At 54.1% G+C, this 19,932-nt stretch overlaps 1 protein-coding gene and 1 long non-coding RNA gene across 5 annotated transcripts in view; one reads left to right on the top strand and one right to left on the bottom strand.

Moving 5' to 3' along the window:
• Positions 1-2,660: 2,660 nt before the first annotated feature.
• On the bottom strand, positions 2,661-19,574 carry LOC110347318 (uncharacterized). 3 transcript variants are annotated; one of them, XR_015441141.1, is made up of 4 exons: positions 19,445-19,574; positions 16,142-16,271; positions 13,359-13,559; positions 2,661-8,241 (listed from the first exon to the last, which is right to left on the bottom strand). It is a non-coding gene; the product is annotated as an uncharacterized LOC110347318 (long non-coding RNA). The 3 variants fall into 3 exon arrangements; XR_002391865.2 differs by lacking the exon at positions 19,445-19,574 and adding an exon at positions 19,206-19,389; XR_015441142.1 differs by lacking the exons at positions 2,661-8,241; positions 19,445-19,574 and adding exons at positions 8,256-13,120; positions 19,206-19,392.
• Slc45a4 (solute carrier family 45 member 4) overlaps positions 18,433-19,932 on the top strand; it is a 79,936-nt gene continuing 78,436 nt past the window's right edge. Inside the window, exon 1 of one of the 2 annotated variants that reach the window (XM_004837883.3) lies at positions 18,433-18,697. The gene's annotated coding sequence lies outside the window, so the exon portion shown is untranslated. Of the gene's footprint in view, positions 18,698-19,542; position 19,932 lie in introns of those variants that run through there. The other variant, XM_021251399.2, reaches the window with a different exon arrangement.

Here is a 19,932-nt window from a genome sequence, read left to right on the forward strand (position 1 = left end):
CCATGGAAGGGCAGGGGTGTGACTTCTGCAACATCACACAGGAGACTAACCATGCCCAGCTGTGCATCTACTGGACCTGCTCAGGATGGGACTCCACCCCAGCATGCCTGTGCTCAGGTTCCACCAGTGATTTTCCTGCTTCTCAACTTAACTCTCAATTAAAGAACAGGTAAGAATAAGACATGGAACAGCCGAAGCACCTTCATTCTTGAGTTGGCAGACAATGGGGGCATGCTTAGCGCATCCCCACGTTGGACTCTCTCAGTCCCTGCCAGAACTGTGACAAGGTCCACTTATCGGCCTGGTCCTGCACTGCCCTGTGGCTCTGTGCTGGCCTAGGGGACAGGGCTGACCATCAGAAGTACCACATGTTGCAAAGAAATGCCCATGTAGAGAGGAAATGCTCCATCCCGGGGCACCTGCACACTCCATCTCCAGCCCACTGTCTCCAGGCCCACCCTCTTCCCCTTTCCTGCCCCTCTGTTCTGCTCTCATCCCCTTGCCCTCCCAGCCTTGTCTCAGGTAGCAGGCCTCCATCAGTCTAAGACACAGGGCCTGCACAGTGCCTCTCACAGGTGCCCACGGCTCTGGGCTGAGCAGCCTGGGACCCTCAGCTAGCCCCAGGGGGCCTGCACATCCCTGCCGTAGGATACTGGCACAGGCTGCTCTTCGCATCTGCTGATCCCACCCACTTCCTACTCTTTCTAGCTCAGTGGTCACTTCCCTGACCTCTGTCCCTCTGTTCTTTGCCTTCCAAATGCCAGCTAGGGATCTCTGGCTGAAGAAAAGCCACAGTTTTATGTTTATTATCAGTCCCTGTGTGCCCACAGACTGCCAGCTCCAGGAGGTCAGGGTTTGCTTCTCGTTCCCAGCTGTATCCCCAGTGCCTAGCACAGCGTTTGGTACATAGTAGGTGCTCAACAAATGCTCCAGAGAGGAAAAGAAAAAGGGAAGGGGAGAGGAGGGCTGCGAGGGTGGGCACAGTGGGCTGCATGGGGACCTTGCGCATTCCTCTGAAGGGAGGAGAATGAGGAGCAGGAAGAGCTCAATTCAGAGCAGCAGAGTTCACCTCCCAGGAGCAGAGTTCAATGCAGGTAACAGGAGGCCACTTGCCACAAGGAGGGGCTACTGGAAGCTTGTCACAGAGGGCACAGACAGGTCTCCTTCCAGGCCCCACATGCACACACATGAACTCACTGAATTCTCACCCTAGCCCTAGGAGGGAGGCACCCTGGTGCCCGAGTTTTACAGAGGAACATCCAGAGGCTCAGAGAGGCCTCACTCAGATGGCGCAGCAAGCTGTGCTCCAGCGGGTCCCAGGAGCAGAGCCCAGGCAGAGGGGGCTGCCTCTGTGTATATTTTCTAGGAGCCCCAGCTATCTTAGGGGGGTAACCCTGGAATACCCCAGCCCCAGGTGCTATGGAAACCCCTTAGGGTCTGGGAAAGGGGTCTGCTCTGCTGCAGAGGCCCTGGCTGCCTTCCCTGCTGGGGGTTATGCTGGCAGGACGCCCACCCAAGTGTGAAGTGTTTCCCGAGGGAGGCCCTGGAAGGCCGGGGAAGCCCCTGGCAGATGCCTGTTCTAGTGTGCATCAGGGAAGAGGCCTTCCTTCTGGGCTCATTGCCTGGGCCACCCATTGGGGTCAGGCTAGGGGTGACCCTCCAGCTGGAACAGGAAGCCTGACATTAGTCTGGAGCGGGGGAGGGAGGAGTCCGTAGGCGTGTCTGGCAGGCTGGGGACAAGGACTGCCTGGGCTGACAGCAGTGGGCTCAGGCAACTCTGCCGCTCCCTGATGGGCCCACCTGTAACCTGAGCCTCCCCTCCTGGGCAAGCTGGGACCACTCATTCCTTGTACCTATGTCCCTCCATGTCCCACCTGAACTGGCATCTGAAGGGAGAGCCCAGAATCGCATCACAGCTCCAGGCTGGCCTCCATGTTTCCTCCCCAAGAAAATAGTCTCTTGCTGGCCTCCCTGCTTCCACTTCATCCACAGCCTGCCCCACACCTGTGTGCTCCAGTGTCCACTTAGCACTTGAAATCCAGCTAGGCCAAATTGAGGTGTGTGTGGTCAGTGTGAAACATGCATTCAATTTCAAAGACCAAGTATGAGAAAAACAATGTAAAATAGCTCCCTAATAATTTGTTATATTACTGACATGTTGAAATCACATTTTGAGTAGAGTGGGTTAAATAAAATATATTATTAAAATAAATTTCATCCATTTCTTTTTCTTTTTTAAATGTACCTACAAGAAAATTTTAAATTACTTTTTTTGGGGGGGGGTACCAGGGATTGAACTCGGGACCTTGCACTTGCGAGGCAGGCGGCAGCGGAACCACTGAGCTAAATCCCTGGCCAGTTGTAAATGAATTTTTTTTTTTTGTACTGGGGATCGAACTCAGAACCTTGAGCTTGCAAGGTAGATTTAAATTACTTTTGTGGCTGGCATAGGATCTCTTGGAGCGCACCGTCTACCTGCCAGTGGAATAACCTTCTTAAGTCCAAATCAGATCCATTCCTCTGTTGTTTAAAGCTGGTCGGTAGCTCCCACTGGCACTCAGGAGAAAGTCAACCATGCCTGGTGTGAACTCAGCCTCCCCTCTCACCACTACCCTATCCACCCTGCTATGCCACATCCCTTCCTATCGCTGCCCCTTGAATAGGCCATTCCCTCTCTGGGAAATGCCCTTCCTAATCCTTGCTTCCTCCTTTGACTGAGGGTGTCTTCAGTCAAGTGTCTTCCCTTCTTCAGTGGTCCTTGATCCCTCCTTCTCCCAGCTGGCGTGGACTCCAACAGGTGCCACAGACAAGAAGCTGAGGGACTTATCACTGGGGTCCAGTCTGCCTGTCTATGCAGCGGGCTAGCTTCATGAGGCAGGACCTGCTTCCTAGGCCATCCGAAATGCTCACCCAGCCTCACACACTGTAGGCGCTGGGGAGCCTGTGTGTACAGCGACAAATGTGTGGAAGGCCACCAAGTCAGCCACCCGCCTGAGCAGAGGTTTTTTAAATGTTTCCTGAAGCTAGGTATGGTGGCACACACCTATAATCCCAGCCTTTTTGGGAGGCTGAAGCAAGAGGATTGCAAGTTCAAGCCTAGCCTGGGCAATTTAGTGGCTTACCAAATCCCTGTTTCAAAATAAAAAATGTTAAAAAGAGGATGTAGCTCAATGCAAAGGAGCTGGATTCAGTCCTCAGTACTATATGTGCGCACACACACACACACACACACACACACACACACACACAGTTTCCTGAGGATGGCCAAGAGGTGCAGGAGCAGATCCTGCCAGTGCCTCTGGGTGCCAAGAGGCCCCTTCACCAGGAGACGCTTACAAATGGCAGCCTGTGGGCCACCCTGACCAGCCCCCTACTTGTGTAAGCCCGAGAGTCCAGCAAGTCTTTTTATTTTGAAACTATTCAAAAAAAATGAAAGGAGAAAATTTTGTGGCATGCGAAAATGATGTGGAATTCAATTTTGGGGTCCATGGATGAAGTTTTGTTAGAACGGGGCCACACCAGCTCACTGCCATGTACTCTGAGGCTGTATCTAGCTGAAGAGAGGAGGGCTGGAGGCAGTCTGCCGTACCAGCAAAGAGGAAAGTACTCACTTTCTGGCCCTTTCCATAAAACCACAAAGCTTGCCAGCTCTGGCTTCTGGTAAACCTCAGAGCTTGCTGGGTAGGAGTCATGGGCTGGGGGGAAACTGAAGCACACGAGGGTTAAAGAAGTCACCAAAGTGCCCTAGACATGGGGTATTTTCATAACTATTAGGCTCCATGAGTGCCCACCTGGGCATCCATGCCTGTCCCTGGCCTGCCTAACAAAGTGCTTGTCACCACTTTTATTTCTCGGGGCTACATAGATGTCGCTCTTAATACCCTCTGCGTTCCTCAGCTCAAGCTGCCCTAACAAGGAGCCACAGACTGGGTAGTTTAAACATCAGACACCTCCTGTCTCGCAGCTCTGGAGACCGGAAGTCTGAGATCAAGGGGTGGACCTGTTCCTTACAGTCCCTTCAGCTTGTAGATGTGTCTTCATGGTCAAGTGTACGTGCCTGTCCCAGAGTTCTCCTTTTCTTGAGGATACCTGTCATCTGGAACTGGGGCTCCTCTATGAACTTGCTTAACTTGACCACCTCCGTAAAGACTCTGTCTCTAAATAAGTCACATTCTGAGTGACTAGGAGTTCTACTTATGAATGGCAGTTCATAAAAACACCCCTATGAGGAGAGATTTAGTACTCCACCTCTCAGATAAAGTGCTAAGGCCCAGATAGGTTCAGAAGAGGGCCAGTCCCCACAGGGTACAGAGGGACCAAGTGTCACCTGGGCAGAGGGAGGTCCTGGGAGAAGGTGGTGGGGTGAATCAAGTTCACTACAGTGGTGGTTGAGGCCAAATTTCAAAATCAGGGCCCTTGCAACAGCCTCCTCCTCCCCTTCCTCCTCCTCCCCTTCCTCCTCCCCCTACTAATTGGCTGCAAGTGCCCACGGGGGTATCAGGTATCGATGAATGTTTCTTCTCCAGGTCCCCGCCCTGCCCAGAGCAGTCCTGGCATCTTCCAACCTGGCCACCCTGCCTGGGATGATTTACCTCCAGCATGTTTTCAGCAGAGCCTGCATAGTCAGAGAGGAAGCAGCAGGCTTCGAGAGTGGCCCCCAGGCAGGTCCAGGTAGAGTGGGGCTGGACTGATGTCCTGGCTGACCTGGGCCTGAAAGGAAGCTAGCACCCCCCCACACACACACACACACTCCTGGACACCAGGCTTTCCCTAGTTACAAGTGCCACCCATGGGGTCACATTCCTCAAGAAACCGTCTGTAACAAGTTCCTCTCTGCACCCGGGATTTCAGCTGCTCCAGGCATGGCTTTATTCTTATTCTAGAGCTGGGGCTATGGCAGGGGAGCCTTTGTGAGTGAACTGCCTTTGCTTTAATCAGAGAAGGAGGCAAGAACGCAGGCAGGATGAGCCAGCAGCCAGCCTCGAGTCAAGGGCCCTTGGAGGGCACCGCCGCCCCGGCCTCTTGCACCCCACCCCCTGGGGCTGGCTGGCCCTAAGCAGACTTCCTGTCCTGACATTTCACACATTCTGCTGTATGCTTTTCCATCTCCTCCACTGACAGGACCTGGCCTCTCCCTCACGCTAGGCTCAAATGACACTCAGGCCCGGGGCCTCCCTGAGCCCTGTGTGGGGTCAACAGTGTCAGCAAGGCCCACTACAGCCTTGCTCCTGTGTTATGGCATAATTGGTCTTTCAACAGCCCAACCCCACGTCACAGATGAGGAAACTGAGGCAGGGAACACAAGTAACTCTATCAGTAGCCAAGAACCACTGAAGTAAACTGAGGTGAGATACCATGCATCCCTTCGCTCCTGGAGCCTCAGCTACCTGGTTTACAGAATGGCAGAACTCTGTCCTTGCTCCTCTCCTAGAGCATTGTAGGGTCAGTGGAGTCACTGAGGGTTCCACAAGGTGCCATGTGAGACAAAGCCAGGTGTGGCAGGCATTGTGGGGCATCCCCAGGAAGGCACCCAACAGCAGCAGTCATAGGGCCCTGGGCTCTTGTCAGGGTTGGGTGTGCCTTCCTGTTTTGGCCTTTGCTCCTCTGAAGTCAGCTGTGAGGCCTTCTGTGTGATGACACGGAGCCCCTGCCAGCCCCAAGGAGCTCAGAGTGGACCCTGAGCTGTGGTCACCAAGGGCAGCATGCTGGGTGACCTAGGCAGAATATTCAGGCTTTCAATCAGCTTCACGGGGCCCGAGAAGCTTCCAGATCTCATCAGTGCTGTGGCCTTGGGGATGAAGACTTTGTGTCCTATCCTTTCTATCTCTATCACTGCTTCCTCTCATCAGGGTATTCCATGTCAACAACTTCAGCATTCCTTTCTGTAGGTCCCAGGGTCAGATGGCATCTCATCTTATGCATGAGAAAATTGAGGCTCAACCAGGTGAAGGCCCCAGCCCAGGTGTAGGTCCCAGGGCTCCTCTCTTCACTATTGGCAGAGTCCTGAGGGCCAGTGTCTATGAATAAGGCCCTGAAGGACAAGCAGAGACTTTATTCAGGTGACCTCAGCATTGTCTCCAGCTCTGGAGTCGGACAAGTTTCCTGGGGTCATAGGGTCTCGGGTTAAGAGAACGGGGCCTGGCAGCAGGTATTCTGTGGAGTACCTGGGGTGTGTGAATAGGAGATGATGTGGAGCCCGGGAGGAGGAACCTTGGCCAGCACCCCACCAGCTCCTGTGACACCCCTGGGGCCAGGGCTAATGCCCTAAGGAAGACATGAACAATGGAAGCAGGCATCCAAGAAAAGGGGAGCAGAGCCAAGAATGGGAAGACCCCTGAGCCAGCTTTCAGAGCAGCCTGGGGCCTGGGGAATATGGATGTGAGCATGTGTGACAGCTGCCAGTGTCTGCCTGCAGGTGTGTACACACTTGTGGGTGTATGTGTATGAGTGTGTTCACCTGCGGGTCTGAGGGTGGTGGGGGGTGCTCATGAGATGGGGGTGCCCATCTCAATCCTGGGTATCCCTTACTTCATGAGCTTCAAGTCTCTCTCATTGGCATCAGAGAACTGAATGCTCCCAACTATCTGTGTCAACACCATGGGGCATATACATGGGGAAACTGAAGCACAGAGAGAGGAAGCAGGTGGTCTGCCATCACAGCTCACACAAGGTAGAGGGGTCTCAAACATCTGCATCTGACTGCACCTCCTGCCCTCTGGTTCCATCCCACACTGGGCCAGGGGTGGCTAGGTGCAGCCTAGTAGTGGGCCTGAACTCATGTACCCATGTGGCCAGCTCTCCTGTTCCAGAGAACACAGGTGTGTCAGGCGCCAGGCCAGCATTCAGAGCAGAATCTAGGAACTGAGCTTCTGTGTGGGGTTTGCATTGCCTAGTACTGCAGACAGGGAAACTGAGGCCCTGCCTACATGGGACCTGCCTGGCCCGGCCATGGCTGCACATCTGAACTCCTTTCCTTGCTGGCAGGCTTAAGGCTTTCCCCAGAGGCCAAGAGAGTCAGACTTAGCTCCTTGAAACCTCTGTTCTCTCTCACAGGCACCCAAGGGCCTGTACCCCCTGACAGAGGCATGGCACAGTCCAGCAAAGTCCCTACTCAGAGAGAACATGTGGAGAGGGTGTGGCTGGCGGGCTCCCAGGTGTGGGGTGACACCAGGGCCAAACCAACCCGGCAGGTCAAGCAAGAACTGGGTGGGCCTTGCACCCCATTCCCTGTACCCGATTCCCTGCAGGACATGGGTGACCTTATTCCTGGCCTTGAGGACAGCCCGGGGCAATGGACAGAGGGGCCAGTGCTCTGCCCTCTCCTCACTGTGGTCCAGCGTCTTGCCTCAGTCAGTGCTGTTAAGTTACCCAGGTTGGCCTCAAACTTGCCGTCTTCCTGCCTCAGTCTCCCAAGTAGCTGGTATTACTGACATATTCCACCATGCTGGGCTGCACCAGGCTTCATTCTTGATGGTTCTAACACCTCCTGGGATGCAGGAGAGGGTCCAGAAGGGTGCCGGACGGAGGCACAACCTGGTCCACCGTGTTTCGGTAAGATGATTCTGGAGGCTCTGTGAAGGGTCCTAGAGAGGGCCAGGCCGGATGCCAAGGCCAAGGTCTGGGGGAGCTGGGAGGCCCAGGCCAGCAGGCCAAGCTCATCCTCCAGGGTCCCACCTGTCCAGTCCGTGAGCCTGCACCCTTGCACAGGGTGATGGCGGTGAAGTCTCCAAGGCAAAACCTTCAAGCAGGGACTTGAGGACAGTTCCAGCTGGAAACCCAGCCCCACACAGTGCTCCACATGCCCCTTGTTGGTCTGTTCCCTTCCAGGCACTCCCCACCCTCACCTGCTTTGCATCCCTGGCCTCCACCCAGCCCCCACGCCCTCCACCCCCTTCTCACCAGCCACCCTTGCTGGCCTCACGAATTCTCATTCCTTCCCATTGTCTGCTGCCTTGTGTCCCACCCAAGGTGGGCGGCCTCCGGGGCAGGGAGCGCCCACCAGCTGCTAAGGCAATCACTGTCACCTGGTGGGAACTGACTGCAGCCACCTTGAGCTTGGGGAGAGCAAGGCCTCCTGCGCCCATGAGGCTAGGTGGACACCTTGTTGTTGACCTTGTCGTGGTCAACAGTGGAGACCTGGCTGGGCTGCTGGGAGATGGGCGGATGCTTAGGACTGGGCTGTAGTGAAGCGGCCTTGAGTCTTCAGCATCAAGGACAGTGCCTGGCAGAGAGCAGATGACTCTGGAATCAAAGAGAAAGATGAATGGGTTTGACTTATTCAGAGAAGAGAGGCCAGTCCACCCAGAGGCCACATTAGAGTTGTAACTGTCACATCAGCCTCATGCTGAGTTCCTATTGTCAGTCACAGACTGAGTCCTGATCTTGGTCACAGACTGAGCCCCAATCCGGGTCATAATCACAGGCTGAACCCTAACCCTGATCACAAACTTCAACTGGGCGTTCAGCGTCTGGGCAGACACTGAGCCCCGCACTTAGTCACAGACTGAGCCCTCATCCTGGTCACACACTGAGCCCTGGCCCTGCTCACAAGGTGACACCCTCTGAACCTTGCCTTTATCACAGACTAATCCCGACTCTTATTCATATTCTGGAACTTGGCCTTGGTTGGACATTAATGTCTGACCCTAACAATGCCTTAAACCCCGAGTCCTGATGTCGTTTGCTCCCTGGCTGAGCCTGACCCTCTTTACTGAGCTATTGATAAAGGGGGAATAAATACAACTCTTAACCTGCTAGGTATCAGATATGCCAACTTTGTGTTCTCTAAAATCAAAGAATGAATTTTAAGGAACAACAGAGGTTATGAGCAGGAGAATTTTATTGAGAGAGATAGCTTCTGAGAGACAGGAGGGGACTCAAAAGTGGGCTGCCAACGAGCCCACTTCTCAAAGGAAGTTTTATAGAGCAAAATCACAAGGTGAGTATAATGTGGGTGAAAACTATGATTAACAAATTATATTACAAGTACAGCCATTCAGGTAATATTGATCTAATGAGGAAGAAGGTCACGTAGCAAGTGTACATGGAAAGAACAAGGACCTTTTTAGGAGGGGATGGGTTAGGAGGTCTTGGTCACCCACCTGGGTGGCCGATATCTAGCTAGACTTTATTGGACCAGGTGATACCACTTATCTTATCCCTTGGGGAAGCATGTAGGCCTGGTTATTTCATCTTTCTCTTGAGGCCTGGCCTTCAACAGATGAGCCTCTAGCCAGAGTTGTACTGTGTTCTCATAAACCCTGAGTCCTGAGCCTGTTTGCTCCCTGCCTAAGCCTGACCCTATTTACTGAGCCATGAGCCTTTTGCTGTCTGACTGCCCCCTTTACCACACAACCTGGAAAAAGGCTGTCAAGTCAGACCCACCCCATCCCCTCTCTGCCCACGCCAAAGGTGGGCCAAGGGCGTGGCTTCCCAGACTGCAGATTAAGGAGGGTTGAGCCCTGTCCCACCCACAGGCCTTGGCAGCCTCTACATTTCCCAGCTGGCCCAGGCCACCACTGCTCAGCCTTCCCCACCTCCAGCATGCTAAGGAAGGGATGACCCTGGGAATATGGCCCAAATACTCAGGACTCCTTAGATTTGGATTTGCTTTGAGGACACCATTGAAAGTTGTCCTCCTGACACCTCTGCCTCTGGATGAGGTCAGCCCTCTCTGCAGTTGGACTTCTGTTGCCTTGGCATCTTCTCTTGGGCTCTCTGGCCTCAAGATCAGACAACACCAGGCTGTCTGGGCACTGCCTGATCCAGGGCAACTGCCCCACCTGATCACTGTGGCCATGCCACCTTGGGGCTCCTCATTGTCTACTTTTCTCTCTCTCTCTACTACTGGGGATTGAACTCAAAGCCTTCACACTGAACTACATGCCTAGACCTTTTTCATTTTTTATTTTGAGACAGGATATCATTAAGTCACTAATATTGCTCAGGCTGGGCTTGAACTTTTGAGCCTCCTGCCTTAGTTTCCCAGCATAATCCCAGACTGAGATTACAGGCCTGTGCCCAACTTCCCACCTCATTTTTCATTTAACAAAAAGAGAAGTCACCATTTGTTATGCACCTGTGGATCACTGTGTCCCCCTCGGCCCAGAGCAAAGATGGAGCCCCCATGTCTGCAATGCATGATGGGAGAGTGGCTCCTCTGACACTTTCCCTGGTTGGTTCTCCCCAGAGTTGAGTAGCTAGGCTAGCACCCCACTTCACAGGCGGGAAAACCAAGACTCGAGGAGACTTACACCGGCTTTCATGGCCACACTCACGCTCAGCCCATCAGTGAGTCTGCCCTGAGGCCTCAGTGTGATGCAGTCTGCTTTCTCCACTGCCCCCAGCCATCAGCCCCTTGCACTGTCAGGAAGTACCCTGTGCCTTCTGCCCTCCAGGTGCTCTCCAGTTGCAGCCTGAGGGACCTTTTAAAACATCAAGTCCCTTGTGTCGCCCCTCTGCTCAGAATCCCCCACACCCCAAAGACTTGTACAGTCCATTCCCTCCCTGGTCTTCTCTCCTTTACAGCCTCTGGCCTCTGTTATTCTTGTATTGCTGCTGCCCCACTTGAAGGCTGAGGATTTTGTCTGTTCCCTGCTCAGGACCCAGCACAGGACAACCTGTGCTCCTCGAAGAATGAACCTGCAATGACAGCCGGATACATCCACAAGTAGAGATGAAGGAGTGGGAGGGCAGCAGTCCCCTCCTCAAAGTCCCCTCAATAGAGAGGCTCACCATCCCATCTCCCTTCTTGCACTGGCCCCACCCTCTGACTGTGGCGGTTGCCCCATCCATTCTCTGTGTCCCACGGTTTCCAGAAGGGAGGCTGCCGGTCTGTTTGTGCTGTTGCTACTTCCCCAGCTTCTGGGACAGCCTAGAGCAGAGTGTGCACTCAGTCTATGCACATTTTTGAATGAATGAATGAATGAATGAACCGGCCCTTGGCATCCAGGGCAGTCTCAGTCACTACTAGCTCTTAGTGCAATGATGCCATGGAAAGCTTGGTCCTTCCCTTGCCTCTTGGGTCCCAGAAGTGAGGATGAGAACATGCGACCCCACAAGGATGGATGCCATGAGGCTCCATGGAGACAGTGGATAGGAAAAACATCTTGTGAGATGTAGATCATTCTTCAAATGATGGTTTGGGACTTCCCCAAAGCCAAGTCCAGCTTTACGGTTACTGCATGTTGGGGGAGGCAGGAATTTCCATCAGCTGGGGTGGTTGAGGAGGGCTTCTTGAAGGAAGTACACAGGGGTCAAGCTGACTTAAGGAAAAGGAAGACATTACAGGAGGAGGAATGGTGTGAACAAAGGCAGGAGAAGGGAGAGCCAGGGGGGAAGGCTGAGGAGGCTGCCCCCAAGCTGGACCAGAGTGAGAGTTTGGGAATGGATACCTGGCTGAGGACACTGGGTTGGCAGGACGTCTGGGAGGGAGAAGCACCCTGGGGACCTGCCCTTCCCTATTGATGCTAGCAGGTAGGGTGGCCCTACACATCACCTGCCCTTAACCTTCATTCCAAGCACTGTGCCAGAGGTTCTGCCCTGCCACCTGCTGTGGGCGGCTGACTCCCAACTCTCTCCAGGTCACCCTGGTCGCCTGATTCAGGGCTGTGGTTCCAGTGCTGGCTGGATTACAGTGGCCCTGACCCCCCACCTGGACCAGTGCAGTGGAGGTGAGGAGTACAGCTCCTCCCCACAAGCCCCGTGTCCTTGGGCAAGGGGGCACAAGGACTCAGAGCCATCCAGCCTAGATTCAAGTCCCAGATGAGCCACTTGCCCACTGCATGACCTCAGGCCTGCCACCTCACCTCTCTGTGCCTCCCCTTCAGGCAGATGAGGATGCTAACTGCACCTGGCTCACTGCTTACTGCACCTGGCTTACAGCTTGCTGCTGTAAGTATGAGGCAGGACCTCATAGAGCTGTCTAATACACAGGGCATAGACAGGAGGAGGTGGACAAGCATCAGCACTGACCCATTTTACAGACTTCTTCCAGCCAGGACTGGCCTCCTGACCTTCAGGCCTGGTGCAAAATGGAAAATTGGAGCTCCTTGTCCACAAATTGGTAGCAATTGCTAAGTCGCAACCACAGAGCCTTCAATGAAGTCTGTGGCTTTTCTTTGTGAAGAGTTTTGTGACACTGCCTGGGTTGCATGCCTGAGACGCTGGCCTGCCATGGGTACCACAAGAGGGGAAACTGGGACTTGAACCCAGGCTGCTCTACACCCCAGCTTCCCAGTCTAGGTCTCCTGAGTCCTCTTTTATTTTATCATCATTATTTTCTTTTTATGTTTTGTGATGCTAGGGATTGAACCCAGGGCCTTAGCACAGGCTAGGCAAGTGCTGTATCACTAGCTACAGCCTCACCCCAAATTCTCTTTTAAAAGACTTTTGGCAGCATGAACCCCTCCTCCCAAGGTACAGAATGTTCACCCCTGGGGCTCCTGCAGGTCACAGGGCAGTGGACAGGGAGAGGCCTGTTACTTCGGACCTGGGCCAGGAAGGGGACTGAGGTCAGTGTTCCTCACATGTGCATGTATGGACGTGTGCACCTGTGCGCTGTGTACGCCTGACTGCTTTAAGGATTTAGGGGCCCTCAGCGGGGCTTCACCGCTCCCAGGTAATTTCATTCCTGTGACATGAATCCCACCTGCCATGTGCCTTGGGGTGCATCATCCTGTTCTAAGGAGCCCACACTCTGAGACAAAGTGGGAGGGAAGGCAGCCCCTCTATCCAAAGTGCTAAGTAGGCAAGGAGGGTAGAGCGGGAGGAACAGGGGAAAGGAAAAGGCATCCAGGTGGTCTTTGGGGATCCCAGCCCACAGCAGCATCCTTGTGCAGTGTGCAGACTGCACCACAGTCCACAGCTGTCCTGTCAGCCCCAGCCAGTACCTTACCTACTCAGTAGCACAGGAAAGTGACCCCCTCCCTGGGCTCCTCCTTCCTATTTCTCACTCCCACACACATACCCACATGCCCACACAGCCCATCTGGCTCCTTAATGACCCATCAAGGGTCCCTTACCCTCAGGAAAGAAACCAAACTCTGAGCCCCCTCAAACCTGGATGAAGGGCCAAGGATGTAGCTTAGCGGCACAGTGCTTGTCTGGCAAGTGCAAAGTCCTGAGTTCAATCCCCGGTACCAAAAAAACAAAAACAAAAACAAAAAAAAAACACTTGGATGAAGCCGGTGTCCACTCTGTTATCATTTATCATAAGTGTTCATTTGTGGGATATAAGATGATTATTAAGAAAGGCATAGCACAGCTAACATGCACCCTCCCCCAGAACTGGAAATTGCCACCAGCTCATCTCCCCGGGGACACACCTGTCTCCAGCCCCACACCCATCCCCTCCTTACCCTGATGAACCTTGTGTCTCCGGCATTGGACCTTGCCCTCCAGGGACAGCCTGCCTCAGCTTCTTCTCCTGAGGTAGCTTCTGATAGCACCACTCCTCCTAGGATGACTGCCCCTTCCTGGCATGAGTGGCCCCTGAGGCCTGGTGGGCCCCTCTTCATGGACTCCTCACCACAGCCTTGTGCTGCAGAAACAGCAGCTTCCTATGTAACAGATCAGGAGACCCAGGCTCAGGCAGGGCTGGGGATCATACAGCACGCAGAGGCAGGGGAGTGGCCTGGAAGGAGCCTTAATGTCCAACGAGACACGTCTCCACAGGGAGCTCATGACCCAGGTGTCCACTTGACCTGGGAAGCTGTGACCAGGTAGTTGTGTGACTCCTGGCAACTGTATGACCCTAGGCTGCTATATGACTCAAGGTAGTATATGATCCTCAAGCCCCATGATCATGGGAAGCCATATGACCCCTCAAGAGGCCACATGGCATTGAGAGACTATATGAGCCTAAGAAGCCATCTAATCTAGAAGCTCTTGGCTCTGGAGTCACCTCAATCACCTGGCGTCCTGATACGGATTTGTGGACAGATGCGTGCCCTGCAGGGTCTCAGGCCCCATTGTGGATAGTAGTATGCCTGGCTCTCTGGATATCTGGGACTGTAGGGTCTGGCCCCACTCTCTGGGGAGTGCTCAACCACTCCATTTTGCAGAGGAGCTCGTAGCAACTAGGTGCTTAAGGGGAAGAGCTCTGGGGTCTCTGCTTTCCCTGCCACACTGAAGCACAGCTCCTTGAGGGTGAGGGGCAGGAACAGGGAGGGACCTGGAAGTGCATGACAGACACAGCTAAAACATCAGCCCTGAGAGTCAGGAAAAGGCTTGGCTCAAACCACTGTTCAGAATCCCCTAACAATAAGTAGGCATGCTAATTGGCATAAGGGGTTTTACAAAAGAGCTTTTTTTAAAAAAAAAAAAAATGCTTGTTGATTTAAAAAAAAGAGACTTGTAAATCAGCAGAGGAGGCGCCCACCAAGGGACTGTCCAGTTGGGACACTGTCTCAGCTTGTACCTTCTCTTTGCTCCTTCTTCAGGGCCACCTGTCTGGAGAGGACTTCTCACCTCTATTCTCTAATGGAATCTGGCAAGGTACGGAGGGGGCCTCAGTTAATGATCAGGTACACTGCTGTTTATCACAATAAAATCTGGGCCATCGTGGTTCACATAGGGCTTCAATTTACTTTACACACATTGTTCCCTCTCCGGGAACTGGGAAGTCCTGATAAATGTCTGATAAGCAGACATTTCCACATCAGGAGAGGGGCAAGGACACTTCCAGAAGAAAAAATGGAAGGTGCAAAGGTCCAGAGGCAGGTTCAGAGGAGTGACACAGACAGCCACCTAGTGTGACAGGGTTGAGGGCAGGAAGGAGGGAGACCTTCCAGGCCTTCCAGGAATGTAGAACACCTGGCCCCAAGGGCTTTCCAGGCACCTGTACCTCTCACAAGCCTCCAGCCTTTACCCTTGGGGCCACCTTCTTGACCCCTTCAGCACTCAGTTCCTGCAAGACACATTGCTCCTCCTAGTCATAGGTTCTCTGTGAAATGGGATTAATACTCTTGGTGCAAAAGTTTGATGGAGCTGGGTAAATGTGAGTGTTCCCTGTCCTCCTCTGCACACTGTGTGTCCTGCAGAATGCCTTCTACCTCTCTGCCACGGCCCATGGGTTCGCCATGAGATTCACAGATGGGAGTCCCACTTCTTACACTGAACCAAGTGCTATCCACATAAGACTGCCACCCTGCTCAGGGTGGGCTGCCATACCTTGGTGGGGCATGGAGTGCAGAGCATCCCTGCTGAAAGGGCTTTTCATGTATAAGGCACAGAGATGGATAGGAAAGGAATGACGCCCAGCACATCCTTCTTTCCCTCCTTTGTTATCCTATTCACCCAGCTCCTAAACAGATATGCCCCACGTAGATATCCCGGCTCTATCAACTGCCAGCTGTTCAGTAACAACCTCTTGCATCCCTGCTTCCTCATCTGACACCTGTCTCAGGAAAAGACGTATACACACAGGGCCAGGGATGAGTGGAACACAGGCTTCCCTAGGTGTCCACAGCAGAGTTGAGAGGAGACAAGGTCACAGGCACAAACAGCCATGGAGCCGACCTCATGCCCCAGGCTCCTCCCATGCTCTGTAGTTCATGGGCCCCTTGTTAAAAACTGTTATGAGAGCAGAACGATAAGCCAAGCATGGACCTCATCTGAGGACAGAACCTGGACCAATTACAGGTGCCCCAGGATGGTAAGGGCCTGGACACACCCTGGTCTGGAGCCAAGCCAGACTCAGGTTTCTGGTCTCAGGTAGCGGGCTGCCCCATACCAAGCTATGTCCTCATGGACTAAGGCTAGCCATTCAAGGAAGAGTGAGGCAAAGTCCTATGGGGGTTCTGAGGCCCTCATTCCCAGGCCACCATGGGCAACAGAACTGTGGAGCCACAGGCCAAACATTCTTGGCAGCTGCGGTTGAGATGAGGTCTTGGCTGACCAGGCTGGGGCAGAGTGCTGGCAGGGTGGCCCTGCTTGGGTCCTCTTGCACACACACTTACACACGCATGCACAGGCACTGAGACAGTACCAACACATGTGTATAGCCAAGGCATGCTTCTCCTTAACCTCACCCCATCTGATCTCTGTGCCTAACTCCAGGTCACAGAAGTAAATAAATTGGACATTTCCACATTTAAAAAACTACTTTCCAATTTCCATCAGTAAGAAAATGTATACTTACACTTTCACGCCGCATTCATATATTCTTTGAGAAAGGTTTATGGAGTGTCTCTGAGTCAGATCCTGCACCAGGCTCCACAGCTCCAGAGCCATTCTCTGTCCACATGCGTCTCCTTCTCCACAATGGCATCCTAAAAGAGAGGGAGAGATATGCTCCCAGCTCTAACGCCAGAGTCCCGCATGGCAGGTGGACATGGTAGACACACTCACTCATTGCTTGCTGATGAACGAAACTGGAAAAGATTCACTAAATACCAGCAGCTCATGAATAATTAAACAGTTCCTACATTCTTACGCGGTGCTCCTTCCTGTACTCTTTTTTACAAGGATACATTATTAATCTTTCATCTAATCATGGTGGCAACTGTGAACTGGTATTATTAGAAAGCTTCCGGTCCAGAAGAGGACTCAGAGAGGCTCAGGAAGGTGCCTCGGTCACACAGGTGACAAGCGGCATGGTTGGAACTGCCTCTGCTTCTATCATTTGATCATAGGAGTTAAAAAACCACACGAGAGGCAGGTACTCAGTGATGCCATTCCCAACTGTCACGTACTGCTCTGAGCTCTGTATGCACGCCACTGGTGTTCTACCCCTCTGTCTGGGTGTTGCATACACAGGGAAGGGCACCGGGGTCTTTTCTTTGTATGTGGTACTGGGGATCATATCTGAGCCTTCACACTGAGCTACATATGTTCCCATGCCTTTTATTTGTTTTATTTGAGATATGGTCTAGCTAATTCGCTAAGTTGCCTGGGCTGGGCTTGAACTTGTAATCCTCATGCCTCAGCTTCCCAGAGTACTGGGATCACAGGTGTGCACCACCACAACTTGCTGACACACACGTCTTGACTGCAGAATTGGAGAACTTGTCACAAACTGAGCACACTGTGTCACTAGCACCCAGACCAGGAAACAGTACCGCCGGCTCCCAGACACATCCTCCACACCCACATCCTGGTCCTAGCACCCTCCCCTGAGGTTAACCACTGTCTTGACTGCCAGCACCAGCCATACAATATCTTTTACTTTTATGTACATGGGAACTTATAGTTTTCAGTATCTTTTTTTTTTTTGCTGAACATTATTGATAAGTCATACATGTTATGCGTAGTTGTAAATTACTGTTATTGCCATCATTCCACTCCCTGAATCTATCACATTTTATGTATTTCTTCAATGGCTAATGAGTATTTGGGTAGTTTCCAGCTTGGGGTACTACAAGCAGTGCCGCTATAGACAGAAGTATGAAGTCAGATGTGTCTCTGGGAGTAAAACCCGGGCCTTGTAAGCAGGCTGTATCTCTCAAGTTCCCATTGGCCCTGTGTGAGTTCCAGTTGCTCCACTTCCCTGCCAACACTTGGTATTGTCAGCTTTTCCTAGTTTAGCTGTTCTAGAGGCTCATAGCCACTCTATTTCTAAATTCCCTCCAAACCCCTTGAAATGGATCTTATGGTCTCGACAGATCAAGATGCCAAGGCTCTGAAAGTTGAAGAAATGTATCCAAAGACTCTTAAACTCTGGCGATGGCTTAGGCCTGAGATGTAACTAGGCCTTTACCTACCCTGACCTTGCTCCCTGTTCCATCTATTTGTCCTGCTGCCTTCCCTGACCTTGTCCTGATGGGTTCTTCAGCTGGCCCCTCTTAGGGATTCTGGCCATTCTGCATGTGGGGAGACACGGATTGGGGCCCCTGCAGGGTACCTGGGCCGGTCTCCAGGAGGCTCTGGCCCTGAATCCCGCTCAGATCTACAGGACACTTGCAGAAGGGGGGGGGGGTTCATGGAGCACGTTGTGAGGGATACAAGGAGTGGGGAGGGGACAGCAGGAGGCTTGCCCGGTTGGGGTGGGGGCGAGGGGAAGTAATTAAGCGCAGGTTTGGGGCAAAGGAGGATGCAGCCCTAGAGATGGGACCCACCAGGCCTCCGTATGGGCTTAGGGCTGCCCTGTGGGCTTAGGCAGAGGGGTGAGGAGGGTATCTGCCCAGGGGTGTGAAGAGGTGGTGGTACAGGGGTGGAAAAATCGGGGGTATGGGGCGGGGGGCGTAGGGACCTGTAGGGACCTGAATGTTTTCGGGGCCAGTGAGGGGCGGATGCCCCAGTGACTCGCGGCGGGCGGAGGGGGGCGCACTGGGAGGCGGGGCGGGCCCGAGGCGGAGCTACTGGAGGGGCGGGGCCTCGCGGGGAGGGGGCGGGGCCGCGCGGGCGGGTGGCGGTCGCGACCAATGGGGGTGCGCGGCACAGGCCCCGCCCCCACGGCCGCTGCATAGTCATGAGGCGCAGGCCGGCGCTGCGTCAGCGGAAGCGGCGCGGAGCGGCTGTTTCCGACCCGATAAAGCGGCGTTGTCCCCGAGCGCCGGCCGCAGCCTCGCAGCGCTCGCTTTGCGCCCGCGTAGCTGACTGACGGACCACCCGGCCGGCCGCCGAGAGCGCAGCCGCCGCCAGCCGCCCCGCTGCCGCCACCCCGGTGCGCCCGGGGCCCGCGCCCCCCGCGCCGCCCGCCAGCCCTCCCGGCCGGCCCGCCGCCCCGCCGCCCCGCGGCCCCGGCCGCAGGAGACAGGTGAGCGGCTGCGCCCGGCCCCCTGCCCCCGGCGCTAGCACCTGCCGCTCCCCCCCTCCCGTCCGCTTCCGCGAGGCCTGCGCCTCGAACTCGTGGCCCAGCCCCAGCCCTGCGTCCCTTCCCCAGGGGAGGGCATCCCCCACTCCGCCCTGCTGGGCGCTGGCCCAGTAGGCGCCCCGCCCCCACTCCTCGGCACCTTCCCTTCTCGACTACACCTGCTGGATCTCGTCTTCATCCCAGAAGCCTCCTCAAGCATCCCAAGTGCCCTTCCGGACTGTGCGCCTTCTTTTGGACTGGCCCCGGCCTCATCCATCAGCATCCCCCTCACCCTAGCTTTCATCAGGTTCCCGCAGAGGAGTCCAACCCTGCTGTACACCTCACCCCCTGCCGGTACCCCTCCTGCCATCTCTAACTTCTGAGAGATCAGACTCTGCCCACCACGCACGAAATGTCCCTGCTCTTCTCTCCTTCTCCCACTGGCACGCACAACCCCCTGGCTGTGTCCTACCTCAACTCCGACCGAGCCTGTCCCTCTGGGCTGGGAACTGTCCCTGCTCTGTCGTTTTGGGGATGGATATTTCCTGAGCCCGACCTCTCCTCTGGAGGAAGAGGCCAGTCTATCAGTGTTCCTGGTCCAGAGCCTATGTTTTGGAGACGTCCCTGCTCATATCTCTGGACCTCAGCACACATGGCCCCTTTCCTCGGCATCCTTCATCCTCTCGCCCTTGAGCTTAACCCATTCCTTACCAGGGTGCGTTGCTCTTGAAGGGCTCCCGGGGAGCACACTCCAGCGAGGGCTTTCCCGGGGGAGGTATGTTCAGATGAGGGGGGATGCTGGCCGGTTACGCCGTGATTCTAGAAGGTGGGATCAGCGAAGAGTGGGAGGGTACATTTGGATTCCTAGGGTTTGTGATTTTTCTGATGGGGCCACTGATGGAGTGTGGATTCAGGATCACAGAGTGAGACATCCCACTCAGCTGACTCCAGCAGAACACACTTTGCAGCTACTTCTTACTGGGGTGCCCTTTTCTGGTCGAGGGCCTGGGAAGGAGGGTTTACAAGCTTAGTGATTTAAGCACTTGTGGGGCCAAGCAAGTGATTGTCATGGCCTTGAGATTCAGACAGCTGGGAGAACCGCACCAGACCTCCCCAATTGTGTCATCGAGTGTGCCCTGCACTTTTATTACCTGCAACTACGTCCTCTGATCTGTCTTCCACCGATAGATAGGATGTGG

The sequence above is a fragment of the Heterocephalus glaber genome, unplaced genomic scaffold, assembly GCF_053883595.1.
Source record: "Heterocephalus glaber isolate CG9 unplaced genomic scaffold, H.glaber_assembly_v1.0 deba00000281, whole genome shotgun sequence".
NCBI classification, from domain to species: domain Eukaryota; kingdom Metazoa; phylum Chordata; class Mammalia; order Rodentia; family Bathyergidae; genus Heterocephalus; species Heterocephalus glaber.